This window comes from Cibotium barometz, chromosome 2 (genome assembly GCF_041138505.1).
Source record: "Cibotium barometz isolate CiBa-2024 chromosome 2, ASM4113850v1, whole genome shotgun sequence".
Lineage (NCBI taxonomy): Eukaryota > Viridiplantae > Streptophyta > Polypodiopsida > Cyatheales > Cibotiaceae > Cibotium > Cibotium barometz.
Window position 1 is genome coordinate 22,366,016 of NC_141047.1, and position 15,754 is coordinate 22,381,769.

Consider the following 15,754-nt stretch of genomic DNA (forward strand, 5'->3'; position numbering starts at 1 on the left):
CACAGCATGAAGGACTAAGGCATTTCACGACGTGAACTATTTTTGATCCTGTGCTTGCAAGGTTGATATTCTATGCTCCTTACATGCTTAAACACTCAATTCCCCACATCATGCATTCAACGAATGGTTGAATACACATGAAACAAATGATCGTGTTTCATGGCATGAAACTCAAACATTTTTACCTTGTACCCATTGTTGAGAAATGGATATGTCTTGTACTTCATCTTTGTTTATTGCCATGGAAACCAATTTGGTACCTTGGCCCTTATGGGAATTTGTTGTTGTTGTGCAACCGCTTCAGTTCAGTGTGGGAGTGCTTGATTTTTCCCTCCATCCAATTGAAGAGTGCCTCCACTAAATCCTGTTGATTGGGTTCTATTTTGTTTACATATGGTTGCACGCTTCCTCTTCTTTTCTCCTTAACTTTGTCCAGTTCTTTTATCTTGGTGGGTGCAGTTGGTGGTATTGCTATCTTTTGTTCATTGTGTTGGATGGCCTTCTTTCTCCAAACCAATTTTTGTACCTTCTTAGCATTTTCTTTAGCTGGAAATTGGTCTTGTTTGCTTTTATCATCCTTCCATGTATTTTTGAAAGTATTTTCAGTATTGAACCTCGGGTAGGACTTCGGCACCCATATTGTTGTACGGCCCTCTCGTTAACCCTGTGCAACTAGCAAATCCTTTCGAACCCATTACTTTTGAGTGCTTTGTGGATGGTGGCTTAGTTTGGAATATTGCTTTGTTGGTGGCTGACTTTGGATGGCCTTGTCTTTCCCTTGTCTAAAGCTTGAATTTTTTGCTTTGATCCCCAAGTTACTCCTCTTGCATCATCATAGTATCCTTGGGCTTGAAGTTGGTTCTTAGGAACCCACTGTGCTGAATTACTGGAGAATTTTTTTTTGTGTGGGGGCTGCAACGTTGACGCCTTCTCTGGTACGATAGCTATTTTCTTTGGCATTGGTGTTTTCATGTCATCTATCATAGCCTGCTTTCCCTTGTTTAATGGGCTCCATAATGGCACGATAATGATATCCTTGTCCTCATTGAGTTGTACAACCCTATTTTCCCATTGGATATTACAATTACTGGCGCAAATCTAGGATCGTCCAAGGATAATTTCTTCCTCCATTGATCCTGCTGGCATAACAAACACCTTCCCAACCAAGGAATTATTTCTGATGGAAATATTAACACTTAAGAATCCCACAGCTCTGGTAGTTGACAAATGCACACTTCTTACTTGTGCATTGGTGGCCTCAAGGTGAGGTTTGTCTAGAGATTAACATGTTTCATAAGAGATCAAGTTATGATTTGATCCCGTATTGATTAATGCAATGCTTGTTGCATTACTTTTAGTCGTAGAGAGACTTTCACACTGAGACGTGCTGGCTCAATGTCCAGGTCATCTTCATCAAGTGAAGCCATGTTCACATGCAATATTCTCTCCTGGAGTCTCTGTTTGGCCTTGGCTTCCCTTGCCTTGGCTTCTTCCTGAGTTTGCATGATTTTTTCCTTGGCTAGCTCTTTCTTTTGTTTTAGTAGATGCTCTTGCATGAGCATCTCTTGGGTTAGTGGTCTGTAATTTTTAAGCTTGCTTCCATTGATATGTAACCCTCCATTTGTACACCCTCAATAGTTTCAATTCGGACTGACCCTTGAGGTGTGATTTCGGACACTCGAAATGGTCCTAATCCTCTGTACTTCAGTTTCTTTTTTCTGGTGCTTCCGACACCAACAAACATGAGGACGAGGTTCCCCGTTTCTAGTTCTTTTTGTTTCAGGTTATGGTCAAACCAACACTTTCTCCATAATTTCTCGATCATAAGCCCATGTGATGCCATTAGCTCGGTTTCATTAAGTTTCTCTATATCAACCAACCTTTTAACTAAGGCATTTTCAGTTAATCTCTCTTGCACCGCAATTCGCAGGCTTGGAACTACGTACTCCAAAGGCATGACCGCCTCAATGCCATAAGCTAGACGAAAGGGAGTATATCCCATCGTTACCTTATACGATGTTTGACATGCCCATAAAGCTGAAGTCAGCTTATGTTCATCCATACGACCTGCTTCTAATGTTTTTGTCAAGATAGTATATAAAATCTTATTTGTACTTTCTGCTTGACCATTTGCGTGGATAATAAGGTGATGACTTTCAGAGGGGACTATATAAGGAATCCAACAAGTAAGTGATCAATCACCTCATTAATAAAATGTGAACCCCGATCATTGACTAATCCCAATGGGCAGCCGAATCTTGGAATGATTTGCTCATATAAGAACTTAGTCATTGTTCGTGCATCAGCTCGCTTAGAGGCTCTTGCCTTTGCCCATTTTGTGAAATAGTTTGTGCCCATGATCACATATCGGGCGTGTGACGATGCATAGCTGGACTAATGGGTCCAATAAAATCAATACCCCACTTCTCAAAAGGTTGTCTTACAATCACAAGGGTAAGCAACATCCTATCTCTTTGTTGTGGAATAGTGAATCTTTGACACTCTTCACACCTTTTTACAAACTCCATGGCATCCTCGAATAATGTGGGCCACCATAGTTCTACTTGAAGTACCTTGCATGCTGTGATCTCCCTAGCGAAGTGTCCTTCGGCTAATCTTGAGTGTGCTTCATCTAATATAGGGACAAATTTGTCCTCTTGCACACATCTTCTTAAGACATTGTCTGTAAGATCCCTGTCCCCACCGCGCAACGAATTCAAGGGTGCTAGCAGCGGAAGTAGCATTTCTTGCGCGGGGCAGGGTCCCACACTCAAGGCCTCCCCCACCACGGATATCCGGACAAGAGACTAATCCATTGGTTCTTCCAAAACCGAACCCGGAAAAACTTCCCTTGCTCAAAAAGCATGGGTGATTCCTTCAGGATAAATTTTTCTCTAACGTAATCAAAAGCCTTAACTAACTGAACTGATCTGACCAAACCAATAAGTCCAATAGTCAGATCAGAAAAAAGATTGCACTTGGATCATAGAGACCAACGCTTTTTTCCTCATTGAGAGGCACAGCTGTTGATTCTTTTTCATAGAATAATTTTTGTCCGGGATTTACTTCATCTATCGTACCATAACAGAATTGAGTCTCAATTTAGGGATCCATTAGTCCATCCAGTCCGGTGGGTTAGCCAACCGCCCAACCACCGTAGTGATGGGATCCAATTAAGAATTTGGTTAGGTTTTGTCTCGGATACCAGGGAAAAGAGTTCCCAGGCCCCCTAGCTGGATATTCATGCAAACTTAAAACTAGTCACACCACTTACACACCCAATATGAAATTGCCTTTTTCACAGAATCAGCTATCATTAAAAAATAATCTTTTAATGAAACCATTGTGTCACTGCTCATAATCCTCAAAATCTCCGATTGAATCCTTATTTCCAATCATTTCTTTATCGGTGTACCTATGGTATCATTGGCAACCAGAACGCTCACCACCTATCCACTAAGGGGCCTTTTTGATAGTTCCTAGCTCATAGTAACCGGCAATATATTCACATAACAAAAATGGAATCTCCGTTGAAGATCAGCAAGATCAACCAACGGATCCATATAAAAGAGCCATGGACTCATCCGTTGAGGACCAGAGCAAGGTCAATCAACCAGATCCATGCCCGAATTCAGAAAACAACTCTTACTCCTTGTTCCAATATCTTCCACGACGCACGTGTGGATATCATCGGTGACCCAGAGACCGAGCACCGCGTATGGTCACAGCACCCTCTAGGATCCTTCGCAGCAGGAGGTGACCTAGCGCTTCACTCATAGGCCGCTTCCTTGGTCCCTCATCCACCGTACCGGAAGCTCACCATTTTAATCGAATCGAGACTGGTCTCAAGACCTCGGCCAACCTTGCTACGTGAGATGTCCTCCCATGACTCTCCGTCAGCTACTATTGCAACTTTATCAGATTAGGTCTCCACGACCTTATTCACAAGAAGGTCAAAATGCTTCTCCAGCATTCTTGACATAAAACAGTCATTTAAAAACAGTTCAAAAATACAGTTTCGATAACGTCGTCTTTCCACATTGCTCCACATCAAACCACATTAATTAATTCCACAACCATTTCATAAGTATTCCTATTCTCATCCAATCACATCATTTTCATCTCATCACATCTTTCCTCAATTTATCCTCATCAGATCTCATCCACTCGGATCTACCCATATCCACATCTCATCACATCACATTCATTCACATCTCATCCATTTAGACCACATCACATTCACTCATATCTCATCCATTTAGACCACATCACATTAACTCACATCACATCTCATTCATTTTACCTCACATCTCATTCACATCTATCCCGATTCATTCACATCTATCTTGATTCACATCCCATCACATCACATTCATTCATATCCATCACATTCACTTTCATTCATATCCATCACATTCATTCTCATCACCATTATATCACATCACTTCTATCCAAACGGAGGGAATCACTCTTTTAGAATAACCTAATGATAAACTTTAGTTCTACAAAATATAAGAAAATTTTGCCATAACCTTCTTTGTATGGCTGACCATTTCTCAATTTTATCATTCTAATCCAATTTGAATTATAATATCTCTAATCTACTCCATTTTCTAAAAATCAAGAGAGTAAACAATAAAAAGAGTTTAATCAATCTTTTAATTAAACTTTCTAGGATTGAGAAAGGCTGAATTGTAAAGAAGAGAAGGGGGTATAGCATCAGATTTTAATTCAACATTTACAAAGCATAAAATTTGAGAAAACCATAGATTTAAAAATTCATAATAAGTAAGAATTAAGCTTACATGGAGCATGTAAGTTTCTTTGGCTTGAGGGATTGAGGGTTCTACTCTTGTTTGCAGCAAGAGTGGCCACCGAATTCACTTGGAGAGGATTAGGCCAAAAAACAATTGAATTATCAAGAAATTCAAGGTTAAATGGCTCAGGAGACAAAAGCAGAGTAACAGTGCATAAACACCATTAATCTTTTACAAAGGGGGAGGCTTCTATTTATAGAAAAAAGTGAGCCTCTAACCAAGCAAATTGATTCTAGAATTTTCCAGATCAGTTTGGTCACTTTTTGACCATTTTTAGGTCAGTTTAGCTTACTTTTTGGATCTAGTTGAAACAGGAGAGAGGAGAGATGAAAATATCTCATTATTTGTGAGTTTAAAACTCATCCACACATGTAAAATAGGTGCCTCCTTCATGAGGGAAATTCCCCACACCGAGGTGTCAAAAATGCATCATTTCCTCTAAATATCCCTTCTTTTTTAACTAATAAACCTTATCCTTAGTCAACTCTTCATCTTATGTGAGTATTTACTCATTTTTGGGGGATTTTCTTTTATTCTTCAATTTATCTCCTCCCTACATTTGGATTAATCTTATTGGTCGATAGGAACCTTAATCCAAAATTTTTAGAAAATCTGGACCCTTAGGATAAGGTCCTTTTAACCTATTTTCAATTAATTCCAATTGCACATTAGAAAGTTCTTTTTGAATTTTTGTTTCAGGGGAAATCATTTTAAACACTAGGAGGATTTTTATATCCAAAAATATCTCAAGAATTATCTCTCTCTAGACATTTTCTCTCGCTAGGCCAAAACAAGGTAAAACAGGATCTTTCTTTTACTTCAGAGAGGGGAATAATTATAAGATCAAAAGGGGAGGTTCTTACACACTCAAAAGCTGGAGGGAGGAATCTTACATCATACCTCACTTAAAAAACGTGAGATGTCCTCATCTCGCAAAATTAGAGGATAACTCTTTTCCTTAAGATCCAACTTATTCTGGGGTTCCTTATAGTCTGGTGAACCCAATAGAATCCTGGGATAAAGATCTCTTATATAGAACTCATCATTAGATAACAATTCACTCAGATTATAACATTCAAATCCTCATCAGAATAATGGTCCATTAGACCGAACTTTCTATCTGAACAATCCTCCATGGGAATTTTCAATTATAGGAATTTTTAATTTGACATCCCTTAACTTGATCTACTGGGTCAAGTGTTAACAAACAGCAATCTATCAGCACAATCCACTAATCTCATAGTGATTTGCTGAAGTCATTAACATCATTCCAGTTATGAACATCATCACAAGGACTCGTCCATTCATCCTCATTATGGTTTTGCTCAGCTTATTACATTTCAATCACAATTCAGGAATCATTATTTTTCAATCAGAATCCAAATCAACTCATTAGTTCTCAACCAGAATTTAAAAATCATATCAACCACATTCGAATTGATCATCTGGATAGCATTTATGCTTATAATTTCAAGTCTTAGATTTACTCGTATATACTGCCAGTAAAGAGCTACAGTTATACCCTCGATATATATGGGTAGTCACGATCCTTGGAATTATAAGGTAAATAACATCATGTCTAGGCCTCAAGCAAGTCAGGGATTCCATGTAATTGCGGTACTTCCATTTGAAGACCCAATTACTAATTTATGAATTTCAGTATGAATAACAATTTGTATGAATTTTCACGCAATTACAATCTTTTATTGCTTCTTCATAAAATTTTGACATTTTTGGCTTCTCGGTTGATCCTCATTAGCCAATTTGCTCTGATATCAGCTGTAAGATCCCTGTTCCCACCGCGCAATGAATTCAGGGGTGCTAGCAGAGCGAAAGTAGCACTTCTTACGTGGGGCAGGGTCCCACACTCGGGGCTCGCCACCCACGGATATCCGGACAAGAGACTAATGCATCGGTTCTCCCAAAACCGAGACCGAAAAATCTTCCCTTGCCCGGAAGCACGGGCGATTTCTCCAAGATAAAATTTTTCTCAAACATAGTCAAAAGCCTTAACTAACTGAACTGATCTGACCGAACCCGTAAGTCCCATAGTCTGATCAGGAAAAAGATTGCACTTGGATCATAGAGACCAACGCTTTTTTTCTCATTGAGAGGCACAGCTGTTGATTCTTTTCCATAGAACAATTTTTGTTCGAGATTTATTTCATCTATCGTACCATAACTGAATTGAGTCTCAATTTAGGGATCCATCAGTCCAGCCTAACCCCATCCAGTCCCGTGGGTTAGCCAACCGCCTAACCACTGTAGTGATGGGATCCAATTAAGAATTTGGTTAGGTTTTGTCCCGGGTACCAGGGAAAAGAGTTCCTAGGCCCCCTAGCCGGATATTCATGCAAACTTAAAACTAGTCACACCATTTACACACCCAATATGAAATTGCCTTTTTCACAGAATCAGCTATCATTAAAAAATAATCTTTTAATGAAACCATTGTGTCACTGCTCATAATCCTCAAAATCTCCGATTGAATCCTTATTTCCAATCATTCCTTCATCGGTGTACCTATGGTATCATTGGCAACCAGAACGCTCACCACCTATCCACTCAGGGGCCTTTTCGATAGTTCCTAGCTCATAGTAACTGGCAATATATTCACATAACAAAAATGGAATCTCCGTTGAAGATCAGCAAGATCAACCAACGGATCCATATAAAAGAGCCATGGACTCATCCGTTGAGGACCAGAGCAAGGTCAATCAACCAGATCCATGCCCAAATTCAGAAAACAACACTTACTCCTTGTTCCAATATCTTTCACGACACACGTGTGGTGGGTATCGTCGGCGACCCAGAGCCCGAGCACCGTATGGTCAGCCCTTTGCTACAGGTGACCTAGCGCTTCACTCATAGGCCGCTTCCTTGGTCCCTCATCCACCGTACACCAGAAGCTCACCATTTTAATCGAACCGAGGCTGGTCAAGACCTCGGCCGACGACCTTGCTACGCAAGGCATCCTCCAATGACTCTCCGTCAGCTGTTGCAACTTTATCAGATTAGGTCTCCACGACCTCATTCACAAGACGGTCAAAATGCTTCTCTAGCATTCTTGACATAAAACAGTCATTCATAAAACAGTCATTTAAAAACAGTTCGAAAATGCAGTTTCTGTAACAAACTCTCGTATTTCTACATTGCTCCACATCAAACCACATTAATTAATTCCACAACCATTTCATAAGTATTCCTATTCTCATCCAATCACATCATTTTCATAAGTATTCCTATTCTCATCCAATCACATCATTTTCATCTCATCACATCTTTCCTCAATTTATCCTCATCAGATCTCATCCACTCGTATCTACCCATATCCACATCTCATCACATCACATTCATTAACATCTCATCCATTCAGACCACATCACATTTACCTCACATCTCATTCATTCACATCTATCCCGATTCACATCTATCCCGATTCACATCCCATCACATCACATTCATTCATATCATATCCATCACATTCACTTTCATTCATATCCATCACATTCATTCTCATCACCATTATATCACATCACTTCTATCCACATCATTTCTCATTCATACACATCACCATTATATCACATCACTTCTATCCACATCATTTCTCATTCATACACATCTCATCTCATTCATCCACATCCATCCAATCGTTCACATGTACGACTACTCGCATCTATCCATACATTCATATCTATCACTTCACATCCACATATATTCATGTCACATCTCATCTCTTTACATCACATCACATTCTTTCACATACACATCTATATCCATTCTTTCACATACATCCACATCCATTCTTTCACATACTCATTCACATCCATTCTTCTCATACACATTCACATCCATTCTTACATACACATCCTTATCCATTCTTTCAATACTCATTCACATCCATTCTTCACATACACATTCACTCACAACTCATATCATTCATTTACATTCTGATTCACATGACATCACATCTCATCCATTCATTCACATTTATCTGATTCACATCACATCTCATCACATCTATTTACCTCACATCTCATCACCTCTATTCACATCACATCCATCCATCCATTCATTCCCATCTATCTCCAGTTTAGCTTACTTTTTGGATCTAGTTGAAATAGGAGAGAGGAGAGATGAAAATATCTCATTATTTGTGAGTTTGAAACTCATCCACACATGTGAAATAGGTGCCTCCTTCATGAGGGGAATTCCCCACACTAAGGTGTCAAAAATGCATCATTTCCTCTAAATATCTCTTCTTTTTTTAACTAATAAACCTTGTCCTTAGTCAACTCTTCATCTTATGTGAGTATTTACTCATTTTTGGGGGATTTTCTTTTATTCTTAAATTTGGATTAATCTTATTGGTCCATAGGAATCTTAATCCAAAATTTTTAGAAAATCTGGACCCTTAAGATAAAGTCCTTTTAACCTATTTTCATTTAATTCCAATTGCACATTAGAAAGTTCTTTTTGAATTTCTGTTCAGGGAAAATCATTTTAAACACTAGGAGGATTTTTATATCCAAAAATATCTCAATTTTGAATTACCTCTCTCTAGATATTTTCTCTCTCTAGGCCAAAACAGGGTAAAACAGGATCTTTCTTTTACTTCAGAGAGGGGAATAATTATAAGATCAAAAGGGGAGGTTCTTACACCTGTACACCTCAAAAGCTGGAGGGAAGAATCTTACATCCTACCCCACTTAAAAAACGCGAGATGTCCTCATCTCGCAAAATTAGAGGATAACTCTTTTCCTTAAGATCCAACTGATTCTGGGGTTCCTTATAGTCTGGTGAACCCAATAGAATCCTGGGATAAAGATCCCTTATATAGAACTCATCATTAGATAACAATTCACTCAGATTATAACATTCAAATCCTTATCACAATGATGGTCAATTAGACCGAACTTTCTATCTGAACAGTCCTCCATGGGAATTTTCAATTATAGGGATTTTTAATTTGACATCCCTTAACTTGATCTATTGGGTCAAGTGTTAACAACAGCAATCTGTCAGCATAATCCACTAATCTCATAGTGATTTGCTGAAGTCATTAACGTCATTGCAGTTATGAATATCATCACAGGGACTCGTCCCATTCATCCTCATTATGGTTTTGCTTAGCTTATTACATTTCAATCAAAATTCAAGAATCATTATTTTTCAATCAGAATCCAAATCAACTCATTAGTTCTCAACCATGATTTAAAAATCATATCAACCACATTCGAATTCATCATCTAGATAGCATTTATGCTTATAATTTCAAGTCTTAGATTTACTCGTATATACTGCCCTCGGTATATACGGGTAGTCACGATCCTTGGAATTATAAGGTAAATACCATCATGTCTAGGCCTCAAGCAAGTTAGGGATTCCATGCAATTGCGGTACTTCCATTTGAAGACCCAATTACAAATTTATGAATTTCAGTAGGAATAACAATTTGTATGAATTTCAGTAGGAATAACAATTTGTATGAATTTTATCACGCAATTACAATCTTTTACTGCTTCTTCATAAATTTTTGACATTTTTGGCTTCTCGGTTGATCCTCATTAGCCAATTCGCTCTGATACCAGCTGTAAGATCCCTGTCCCCATCGCGCAATGAATTCAGGGGTGCTAGCAGCGGAAGTAGCACTTCTTGCGTGGGACAGGGTCCCACACTTGGGGTCTCGCCCACGGATATCTGAACAAGAGACTAATCCATCGGTTCTTCCAAAACCGAACTCGGAAAAGCTTCCCTTGCCCGGAAAGCACGGGCGATTCCTCCAAGATAAAATTTTTCTCTAGCGTAGTCAAAAGCCTTAACTAACTAAATTGATTTGACCAAACCCGTAAGTCCCATAGTCAGATCAGGGAAAAGATTGCACTTGGATCATAGAGACCAACGCTTTTTCCTCATTGAGAGGCACAACCGTTGATTCTTTTCCATAGAACAATTTTTGTCTGGGATTTACTTCATCTATCGTACCATAACTGAATTGAGTCTCAATTTAGGGATCCATCAGTCTAGCCTAACCCCATCCAGACCCGTGGGTTAGCCAACCACCCAACCACTGTAGTGATGGGATCCATTTAAGAATTTGGTTAGGTTTTGTCCCGGGTACCAGGGAAAAGAGTTCCCAGGCCCCCTAGCTGGATATTCATGCAAACTTAAAACTAGTCACACCACTTATACACCCAATATGAAATTGCCTTTTTCACAGAATCAACAATCATTAAAAAATAATATTTTAATGAAACCATTGTGTCACTGATCATAATCCACAAAATCTCCGGTTGAATCCTTATTTCCAATCATTCCTTCATCGGTGTACGTATAGCATCATTGGCAACCAGAACGCTCACCACCTATCCACTCGGCCTTTTCGATAGTTCCTAGCTCATAGTAACTGGAAATATATTCACATAACAAAAATGGAATCTCCGTTGAAGATCAGCAAGATCAACCAACGGATCCATATAAAAGAGCCATGGACCCATCCGTTGAGGACCAGCAAGGTCAAAATCAACCAGATCCATGCCCAAATTCAGAAAACAACTCTTACTCCTTGTTCTAATATCTTCCACGACGCAGGTGTGGGTATTGTCGGTGACCCAGAGCCCAAGCACGGTATGGTCAGCACCCTCTAGGATCCTTCGCAGGTGACCTAGCGCTTCACTCATAGGCTGCTTCCTTGGTCCCTCATCCAGCTCACCATTTTAATCGAACCGAGGCTGGTCAAGACCCCCGCCGATCTTGCTCATTCACATCTCATCCATTCAGACCACGTCACATTCATTCACATCTCATCCATTTAGACCACATCACATTCACTCACATCATATCTCATTCATTTTACCTCACATCTCATTCATTCACATCTATCCCGATTCACATCCCATCACATCACATTCATTCATATCCATCACATTCACTTTCATTCATATCCATCACATTCATTCTCATCACCATTATATCACATCACTTCTATCCACATCATATCTCATTCATTACTACTCGCATCTATCCATACATTCATATCTATCACTTCACATCCACATATATTCATGTCAGATCTCATCTCTTTACATCACATCACATTCTTTCACATACACATCTATATCCATTCTTTCACATGCATCCACCTCCATTCTTTCACATACTCATTCACATCCATTTTTCTCATACACATTCACATCCATTCTTCACATACACATCCTTATCCATTCTTCACATACACATCCTTATCCATTCTTCACATACACATTCTTATCCATTCTTTCACATATTCACATCCTATCTTCACATACACACTCACTCACATCTCATATCATTCATTTACATTCTGATTCACATGACATGACATCTCATCCATTCATTCACATTTACGTGATTCACATCACATCTCATCATATCTATTCACCTCACATCTCATTACCTCTATTCACATCACATCACATCCATCCATCCATTCATTCCCATCTATCTGATTATCACATCTCATCACATCTATTCACCTCACATTCTCATCATCTCTATTCACATCACATCCATCCATTCATTCATTCCCATCTATCTGATTCACATCACATCTCACATCTATTCACCTCACATCTCATCACCTCTATTCACATCACATCCATCCATCCATTCACATCTATCTAATTCACATCACATCTCATCACACATCTATTTACCTCTCATCTCATCACCTCTATTCACATCACACACCCATCCATCCATTCATTCACATCTATCTGATTCACATCACATTTATCCATCTAATCATCATCTATCTGATTCACATCTTATCTCATCACATCTATTCACCTCATATTCTCATCACCTCTATTCACACCACATCCATCCATCCATTCTTCTCATCTATCTAATTCCCATCACATCTCATCACATCTATTCACCTCATATTCTCATCACTTCTATTCACATCACATCCATCCATCCATTCGTATCTATCTAATTCACATCCATCCATCCATCCAATCATCATCTATCTAATTCACATCTTATCTCATCACATCTATTCACCTCATATTCTCATCACTTCTATTCACATCACATCTATCCAATCATCTATCTGATTCACATCTTATCTCATCACATCTATTCACCTCATATTCTCATCACTTCTATTCACATCACATCTATCCAATCATCTATTGATTCACATCTATTCACCTCTATTCACATCACACCCATCCATCCAATCATCTATCTGATTCACATCTTATCTCATCACATCTATTCGCCTCATATTCTCATCACTTCTATCCACATCACATCTATCCAATCATCTATCTGATTCACATCTTATCTCATCACATCTATTCACCTCACATTCTCATCACTTCTATTCACAAAATTTAAACATAGATTGCAAGTACTATTTGTTGATGTTATCATGGTGATTGCAAGTATAATTTCTTGATGTCATCATGATGACATCTTCATGATATTGAGGGAGGGGAAGGGAAGTTGATATTTTTAGGGCTAGAGTTATAGTTAGGGGTAGGTTTAGGGTTAGACACCTGATGGTAACCTGAAAACCTGTCTAAGAAGCTGTAAGCTTCTTCACCAGCTACCCGTGCCAATACGTGTTCAATATAAGGCAGTGGGTAATGGTCCTTCCTCGTAGCTGCATTGAACTTTTTGAGATTGACAGAGACCCTAAGTTTTCCATTCTTCTTTGGCACTATCTCACGATTGGTGATAGCCAATCCATGTGCTCAATTTCGTAGATGAAATCTATAGCAATGAGTTTGTTTATTTCCTCCTTTACAATTGCTGCATATTTTGGATTCATTTTGGTAAGGTTTCTACTGGGGTAGGTCTTGATCCTTCCATGGTTGGGATCATGTGTTGTACCACTTCAGGTGGTACACCCTTTATCTCTTTGTAGTTCCAGGCAAAACAGTCTTTAAATTCTTTGAGGATAGCAATAAGTTCCTTTTCCTCAGCTAGAGTCAAGTCCTCAGCGATATAGACAGGTTTAGTTTCCTCTCTTGGCTCTGTAATATCAATTTTCTTGACCTTAGCTAGACCATCGTATACAATGTGGACAAACCATCTTCCTTATCTCTTTTGGTTGTCAATTGGACCACTTTTCATTCATCAATTGTGTATGTATTGAAATGGTCTGGCACTGAGAGTGGGTCTGGTTTATCTTCATCCTCTCTTTTTGTTTGAGCCTGAGCCATCACCTTCTTGGCCTCGCGCTTGGCTTTCGCTAGAGCCTTGTTTTGTTTTCGGCGCCCCGCCTTTGTAAGCTTAGGCATTTCTGGATCTTGAGGGATGACCTCTTCCTTATGTTTCCCTTCTAAGGATATTTTGCTCAACTCCTCACCCCAATTCTTAGAAAACTCATCATGCACCTTAGTAGCTTCGAGATATCTTAGCCACCACTGGGCATCCATGGATTTACTTCATAGAAGGACATTTCGTCAAGAGATATACCTTTTCTGCTTCTGCCATCTTCTAAGGCATTGGGCACTGGTGGCCTTGTGATCTAGACCCTTATGTGCTGGAGGCTTCCTCCCTCTGACTCCTCTTTACTTTGTTGTACATTGACCATATAGATAGAGGTGGTAGGAAAATTCCCAGATTCAACTTATTGGATTCCTCGGGGCTGCATAACATCTATGGTGGCCAGAACATGCATCTAGTTTTCACTGAAATCTGGAGGGGGAAGCGATGCATACATTTGAGCTTCTTCTTCCTCCTTTGAAAATTCTACCGTTGGCTGGCATATTTGTATGATGTGGTTTGCTCAGTGGTGGTGACTGAGCCATTACCATTTAAACAGTTGCCCTTCCATTTGGTGTGCTTTTCACGTTCGCACATCTATCTTTAGAATTTGTGAGTCCATTTGAACATACACATGGTCTAATGCCCAATCATGCACCAATTTGGATTCCCTCATGAAGGGTCTTCCCAAGATTATGTCGTATGAGTTCGGTTGGCGCAAAAAATCCATTACCCATAAATGTATGACGATAGCGGAACATAAAGAGTTTAAGTTGTACATTCTTCAAAAGCCCCATGGGTCTTGAAGTTGTTCCCTTTGCCATTTTAATGATAAGATCCGCTCTTTCCACATATGGTTTTCCCTAATTCTCCCAACATCGTTTTGTAATGATGTTGACTCCCGTTCCTCCATCCAGGATAGCCAATGCTTGGTACCCGTTATGATGAATTGGGATTGTAACATTAGTGTTGTCACTTTCATAATACCATCCCAATCGATTGACAGGTATCTTGATGAATCTAGGCGTTCTTTCCATTGCATGTTTTAAGTTTCTTTTTGCTAGAGGTGATTGGGTATCCTTGAAAAGATGCAGGGGAGAAGAGAGCTTGAGCTCTTGCAAAGCACACACTCACTCACAAAACCCTAAAAGAGAACACACAAGGTGAGAGGCTGAAAATCTTCTTCTCTTTTTCACACAACACTCAACACACCATATACAAAGATAAGAGTACACACAATATGAAAAGGTACTCAACCAAATACATACTAGGGTTCTCTATAGTGTGAAACCAACTAAATGAGCTGGCACTATAACTATGCCAGTCTCTAGAATGGCTGTCACATAGCCTGTCATCCCACTGGCTGCATATCACCCATGATCTCACTAACCATGCCAGTGGTGTAAGTGTGGGGCCTATCCCCTAGGCGGGTCATCAGTGTCTACCGCTTCACTAGATGAGCTCGATATCTCAACACTCCTCCTCGAGCTCAACTCCATCTCATGTACACCAACAAGCGAAGCCCTGAATCTACGGAGCTTCTCTGTACCCAATGCTTTGGTGAAGATGTCACAGCGACCTGATCCTGTGTGCTGACATAAACAAGGTCAACATCTCCTGCCAAAACCTTCTCTCTGACAAAATGGTAGTGGACCTCTATATGCTTTGTGCGAGTA